The following is a 7,318-nucleotide window of genomic DNA, read 5'->3' as shown; positions in this document are numbered from 1 at the left end:
GACAGACTCTGGGTCAAATTCATCTCTGTGAAGAGAGGTGGCAAAGGTGCATGTATCACTTATGTTGTGAGAATTTAAGGACAAGCCTTAACTGGGATTTTAATGGGGAGAAGACATGTGCTGACCATCTGCGCGGAGATGGGTTTTACCCTGGATGAGTAACAAGTAACGAATGGATGTGCATATGGGACAAGGGTGACCAGACAGCAAATGTAAAAAATCGGGACGGTGATGGGGGTAATAGGAACCTATATAAGAAAAAGCCCCAAATATTGAGACTGTCCTTATAAATTCGAGACATCTGGTCACCCTATATGGGACACACAAAACAAGAACAAGTGAAAACTTTCACCCTTAAGCCAAAGCTTTTGCAGAGGTTCAAAAAAAATGTAGGTTCTGATTTTCAAGTGCCTTGCACCGTATGTATCATTCACTTCTGTGCAAAATGGTGTAAAACCCATTCATTTTGCAGAGATATAAATGGCTATCTAAATTGGCAAGGCAGTGGAGAATCAGGCCTGCATTTTTAACTCTTGTGTATGCTACAAACATTTCATAGTTTTTCTTCCGGTATTTCTGGTGTTGACTCAAACTATTCTCATGGTATTACCGAATTGGCCACTAAATAGATCACAAGAGAACCTGATCTCATGTTTGTTTGTTTCCCCCAACCTACCAGAGTCAGATAATTGTGAATAAGCATCTGCGGTCTGATCAGAATAAAAGGGACAATTCAGTCTCCTGCACTGGAGCTACTCCTTGTTTATACTGGGGTAACTGAGATGGAAATTGGACCCAGGGTCACTTGGGTGGTTCTTTGAAGCAACTCCTGACCTATCAGCAGAGAGGGGCTCTGGCTGTAAAACTTGGATCCAGACTTTGAACTCCTTAAAGTTTGGGGATGTAACTTCTCCAGCACTCAAAGTCTTTAAATCAAGGTTGGATGTCTCTTTCTTTAAAAAAAAATGCAATAGTGCAACTGCATGTCGTTGGGCTAGATGCAGGAATCAGTGTGTGAAATCTATGGGCTGTGTTAAACAGAAATTTAGACCAGATGATCACAGTGATCCCTTGTAAACTTAAAAGCTATCCATATATTCTTCCACCTATTATAAAGTTACACGTGGATGTCTGGATCTAGCATTTATGTTCAGCCCCATTCTTGACAGTTGCAAGCCAGCTCCCTCATTTAGTACAAAACCTAGATTTAAAAAAAGAAAACACTCAAATGCAGATAACAAAAGTTACCCTTCCTGGATTCCAGCATCAATCCACCATCTACCCCAAACATTTCAGTGGAAGTCAAAGCTTGTAGTTAAGCCCATAATGCATAGCAGTAGAGGCTCCTGCTACAGGGCTGGAGTCACTTTTAACCATTCTCTTGCTTCAGTCCATCATCCTGCCTGCGCCATGGGGTACACACACACTCTAAGTACTTTAAATTCAGGAATAAAACTTGATGATGAACTCAGTCAGTTATGATTAGTCATATTCTTCATACTTTCTAGTGCAGGACTTATCAGGGATAATTGACCTGGTCAGTGCTATGAACCCTATGAATTGCTGTAGGACTCTAACTCCCATCCTGCTTAATTATAACTAGATAAAGCCAAAAGGGTACTTCCCCCTCTTCTCTGTTTAAAAATAGATTGGTGAAAAAGGAAAGGGGGAAAAATAAAGGATCTCCTAAGCTGTCTAACCTGCTCAATTAATAAAGTGAATCCAATAGTCATACCCCACAGCCTGACAAATACATCTATGGGAGTCCCCAGGTGACTGATGTACAGTACATGTCCAGATGCTTTTCCCCCCACTTATTTTTCTCAAAAAAGAAAATGCATCTTTAATTACAGCAAACAGAGAGCTGCAGTGATCTAACCTTTATATAAAAACCTGACACGGCAATTCCCTTATAACCAGTTAGCTGAAGTTAGTTAGCATGAGGGCACTTTTTTTATTTTTATTTTTTTTTAAACAAAGCTCAGCCTTTATCTGTTTGCTTGCTTTCTAAGTACTCCTGTGCACATCAGCAGATTTATGTCTCATATAATATACAGAACATCAGTAAGAGTGTGAGGCAAGTTTGCTGTACGTGCAAACTGGGGGTTATGCTCTGGTGATTAGAGAAGGAACCTGGGAATGTGAACATTCAGTCCTCTCTCAATTCACTATCAGAGAAATTCATCCCCATACAGAAAGGCATAAACATGCTCTATGTGCCTGCCTGCCTCCACTTCCCAGTCCAATTTAAACCCTCAAATGGAATTTGAGTGTCACTCAAGGGATATATGGGCCTTCTACTGTGTCCACTGCACAGGGCTGAATTTCACCCTGTGTGACCTCAAGGATGCCTTTTAACCTTTTTTGGGTTAGATTAACAAAGGGACTTAGGCAATTAACTGACACTTCAGGAACCTAAGTCCAACATTTAGGTGCTCCTGAGATCTTCAAAACCCTTGCTTAGATACCACCTAACCCCATAGGTGCCTAAGGTTCCCTACATTTCTGTTGGTGTACATGCACAAAGACATTGAATTTCTGATACTTGCTGAGTTGTTTGGAGCCCTACCTCATACTTAGACTCTGGTGGGATTCACAAATTAGGCATTCCCTCACCTAATCACCGGCAGGGTCGGAGCCCATGGACATTCTCAGAGCATGACTAGCATACACAAAAGACAGCTGGGAGAGGGAGAATGTGCGCTTCTAATATCCAGTGGTTAGAGCACTCCCCTTGAATGTTGGAGACCTAGACTTGAATACCCCCTTGTGTGATTTTGGAGCAGAGGGATAAAGACAGACCTCTGACCTCCCAGGTGGGCACCCTACCCACCAGGTTCAAGGGCATTCTGAGGTTATTCTCTCCTGTTGAATCTGTTCCACTTTTTATTAAATATTCACAGGAACAGGGACTAGAAGCTGGATCTCTTCAGTGAGTGTCCTAACTACCAAGCTATATAATCACTCTCCTCCTTTCTTGCTCTCTGGCCTGGTAACACCTAAATCCCTTCATGGATTTAAAACTCAATGCCTTTGTCTGCCAGGCTATAGATGGGATAAAACAGTTCTGTAATGAGCTAAGTGTGTCTGTGCATTGCTGTTTTGTACGAGCTGGTATCAGAACTTGCTGCAAATGAGAGGGGTGTGTGTGTGTGTGTGTGTGTGTGTGTGTGTGTGTGTGAACACACTTATGTCTTATGTGTTTTGCTTAATCGGGGCCTTGAAAATAATCCAATTTTTTTCCCATCACTTCAAAATCCCTATTAACGTTGTACAAACTGTGAACTGTATTTAATGCAAAAAAGGCCTTTGTACTTATGCAACATCCAGGTGGCAAGACCATCCCTTCCATACACTTGGATTGCTCCACACCTCATTGCTTGTTCTGTATTGTTTTACAATCTACACTAAAAACAAAAGAACAAATGCTGCTCATTCACCAACTGATGTCAATAAGAGTTTTTTCTGGGAGAGCAGGGTCAGTCCCTAATATGTGACATTTTACAGCAAGTCAGGGAAAGAAGAACAGAAAACGTGCCATGAGGCTGAGTGAATGGTATTAGTGCAACCTTAACTTTTGTCACTTCCTGATTCTGAGGGCCTGATCTGGCAAAGGTAACCTTGCATTGATCTGAAGCTTTTCACAGTTCAGTTCAAGCAAAAACATCCAAATCTGGATATAATTAGATCCTGTGCCCTGTTCTACCTCATGAATTGTTTCTCCATAGCTATGGAGCAAATCTAGAGCCCAGCACCCAACCTCCATAGCCAATGGACAGACGTGCAGGTTATCCTGCCCAGAATCCTTTTCTTTGGGCCACAGAGAGGCTGCAGAGACACTCGATAGAACTGAACACAGTCAGATGGCTAAAGCTCTATTTGTGCATTGTTAAGTGGATACTGTGCCCTGGGGAGAACACGCTGATCCATATAGCTGTGGATCCTCTTGGCATTTTCTTCCTGTCAGTCCCCTAAATTCAGTCACATATGGGTCCTCCATGAAGCTAAATTTGAGTTCTTGCACCGCTGACCCTGATCCAACTCCCTACATTTGTGCAGCTCAGCTTCATTAGTTCTGCTACCAAAGGACCTTGTGTGGCTGCACTTATAGGGGTGCAGGTGCCCCCCTTTACAAAAGGAATGACCCCTGCTGGCTTTTCCAGTGCACACTGAACAAGTCTTGCTGGTAGTCACAGGACATCTGTCTAAAAAGGGCACACTTGTAGACTGATGATATGGCAGTGGAACCAGGAGGTGTAACTTCCAGCTCACATAGCCATACCTGTACGAGTCCAACTGAACGACCACCCTAAAAATAGATGTGCAGCTGCAGCCAGGTGAATGGCAGGATGGACTCACTGGCTTGAGTACATACTTAGGGTTTCAGACCAGCTAGTAAGTACTCAGGCAGGTAGGCCATCCTGCTGTTTGTGTCTCTGGGGCTTCACTTCTATTTTTAGTGCTCCTGCTTGATCAGAAATAGGATAGGTACATCTACCTGAGATTAAAATTATACCTTCAGCTGCTGTGTAGATATTATCGTAGGGAAATCTCCTCTTGTGCATGCTCAAATCTTAACAATGGACACCATGTATTTTTGGCAGTGCACAACCAATTCAGCTCCAAAGAGTAATGCAGGGAATGGAAGAGACAGTGATAGGGGAAGGGAAGGGAAGAGAAGGGTCAGTTATAATTTATCTTCAGGTACCTGCTGCAACATGGCCTTTCTGCATTTCACCCTCTGCACACACAACACCCTCTGCACCCTTATTTGCAATGCTGTGGTTTAAAGGCACAAGCCAGCCTTAGGTATCATAACTGCTTCAGTTTAATTTATGATATGCTGGTCAGCTACTCTTGTGTACCATTAAGTGGAAGGATGATCTCACACTAGAGAGATCTGGGTTCCTCCCCAACTCTACTGTGAGACTTTCTGCTTGACCTTGGGCACCTCACTAAACCTCCTGTTGCAACTACGAAATGGAGATAGTAGCACTTCCCTACCTCACAGAGAAACGTCATTAGAGTCAGGGAGGCACTCAGACACTTCTCCAGTGAGTGCATTGAAAATCCTGTCCAAATAAACACTAAATTAAAGAAATGTGTCTTGCTATCTAAAAGCTTCTATGACAAAGCAATGCCAGCATCTCCTACAAATTAGCCAGTAGCTGTAAGCCAGTGCATTTGTGTCCTCCATATCAAATTCAGTGTCTGTAATCCTCCTTACATGATCTGAGCCCTGCTGATAAAGGAAGGATTCATTAAGAATTATTTAGTGCTACTCAGGATAGAAGCCATGCAGAGCTTGTGCTTGTCAGCAAAGGTTTCATGAACCTGGCTGTAGTCTCAAGAAAACTCAGCTAAAAGAAGGGGAAAAATGAACAGTTTTTCTACACTTCAATAAGAATTTCAGGAAACCAGTTGGGTTTCCAATCATGTCTCTGTGAATAGAAGCCAGTGGGTCTTTACACTGAAGTTTACCCCACCATTTAGGCGTGAAAGCCATCTCTCAGATGGAGCCACTAGAAGGGGATCCCGAGATGGCAGGAGACAGGCAGCACACAAAGGAGCAATAAGAAATCCTTTTAAACAGAGAATGAAAGACATTTCAAAAGCTTATAAAAAGGTGGGAGTGCCAAGCAGGTAAAAGGGCATGCATCATAGGGGTAAGCAGACAGAATGCAGTGCAGAGTAATGGGATGTGAAGGATTTGCAATGGTCATTACAGCTGAGGGAGTAATTTGCAGTTAATAATGTATCCAGTGTGTTTTCTGTTTGTCTGCAAATAGATCACAATTTTCTTGACTCTGTTTGTTCTCTTATGATGATCTCAGAAATTTCTGCAACTGAAGTTAGGTGTATATACTGAGCAGTTCATTGTGAGTATCTGATAGCAGAAAATCCAATGTTTTGTATGGAACACACAGGTCACATGTATATGTTCTCTGATTAGATGGGCGTAACTCTTCCAAAATCTTCAGCTGAAATGTCTCCTGATTGCAGATTTAGAATATTCTTTCCATAAATATTCTCTTTAAATTTTATTTTTGGGAACATTTATGGCATTTGCCTAGACTCATTTGCTGGAATATGAATGGGAAATTTGGATAACCCATACCACAGAATTCTTGACAACTTGTGACCTTTAAAGAACACATGATACTTTTGATACAGAGAAATTTGATCGCACAAGTGTCCAGGCTAAATTCTAGTTTGGATAATTAAATGTCCAGTGGAGCTGCTGCAGGCATTCTTGTGGAAGGTCCGCTGCTCCCACGGCTCCGGTGGACCTCCCGCAGGCATGGCTGCGGCAGTTCCACCAGAGCCGCGGACCAGCGCGTGGGGCTGCGAAATGGCCGTGCACCTAGGGCGCTAAAACACTAGCGCCGGTCCTGCAACCAAGCAACCACAATAAATGTTTTTGGGACTCCACTGTTTTGCTGTGAAGATAAGTTAGGAAAGTCCCTATTTGTGACAGATGCACTGAGCTGGGTAGACCTTTCACAGTACGACATAGATGGCTCCGTGGAACAAGAGATGCTACAATATCTTCACATCTTTGATGGGAGGCTCTAAGCAATCTATAAAACACTAAACAGGATAGGATGCTATTAGTAGCAAAACAATCCATACTCCAGGGTTGATCAGATACTAAGACGCAATTGTCAAAGGAGGTTACCCCCTACTACAAGGTGAGGGACAAGCCGTATGAGCAAAATAGGATTTTGTTTTAAGGGGATTGAGCTGTAATCCCAGCAGATTTAAGACTTGACACCATGAGGATACATGCTTCACATGTATCATGTATCAGACAGAGACATGTCTGAGGTGAGCCAGGGAGTGCATCTACTGGTGAGGCATGAATGCTCAACTGAGACCATACATGGCACAGCAAGACTCTGGCAAATAGTTTAGTGATCAACAACAAGAGACACTATACAGCCTCATGGAATCCCTCCCCGATGCTGTGAAAAGGTCCAAACAGCCCTGGTCAGTTCTCATGAGTGGAACGACTTTGTCACAGTAGGTTACTAATCACATTTCTGGGGGCTGGACTATCTTGGGACCTCACAAGCAAGAACTGTGATCAGGAAACTGAAGGTGCATTTTGTAGGGTATGGCCTACCTGACATGCTCATACAACAGGCCACAATAAATGGAAGCAGAATTCAAACAAGTCAGCACCAAATGGGAATATTAGCCTTTTGGCCACAGTGTCACACTGACAGCACAGCTGATCATCAGCCATGACCCGCAAATCTTTTTCAGAGTCACTGCTTCCCAGGATAGAGTTCCCCATCCTGTAAGTATGGCCTGC

This window comes from Gopherus flavomarginatus, chromosome 3 (genome assembly GCF_025201925.1).
Source record: "Gopherus flavomarginatus isolate rGopFla2 chromosome 3, rGopFla2.mat.asm, whole genome shotgun sequence".
Lineage (NCBI taxonomy): Eukaryota > Metazoa > Chordata > Testudines > Testudinidae > Gopherus > Gopherus flavomarginatus.
Note: the sequence above shows the minus strand (reverse complement) of the source record.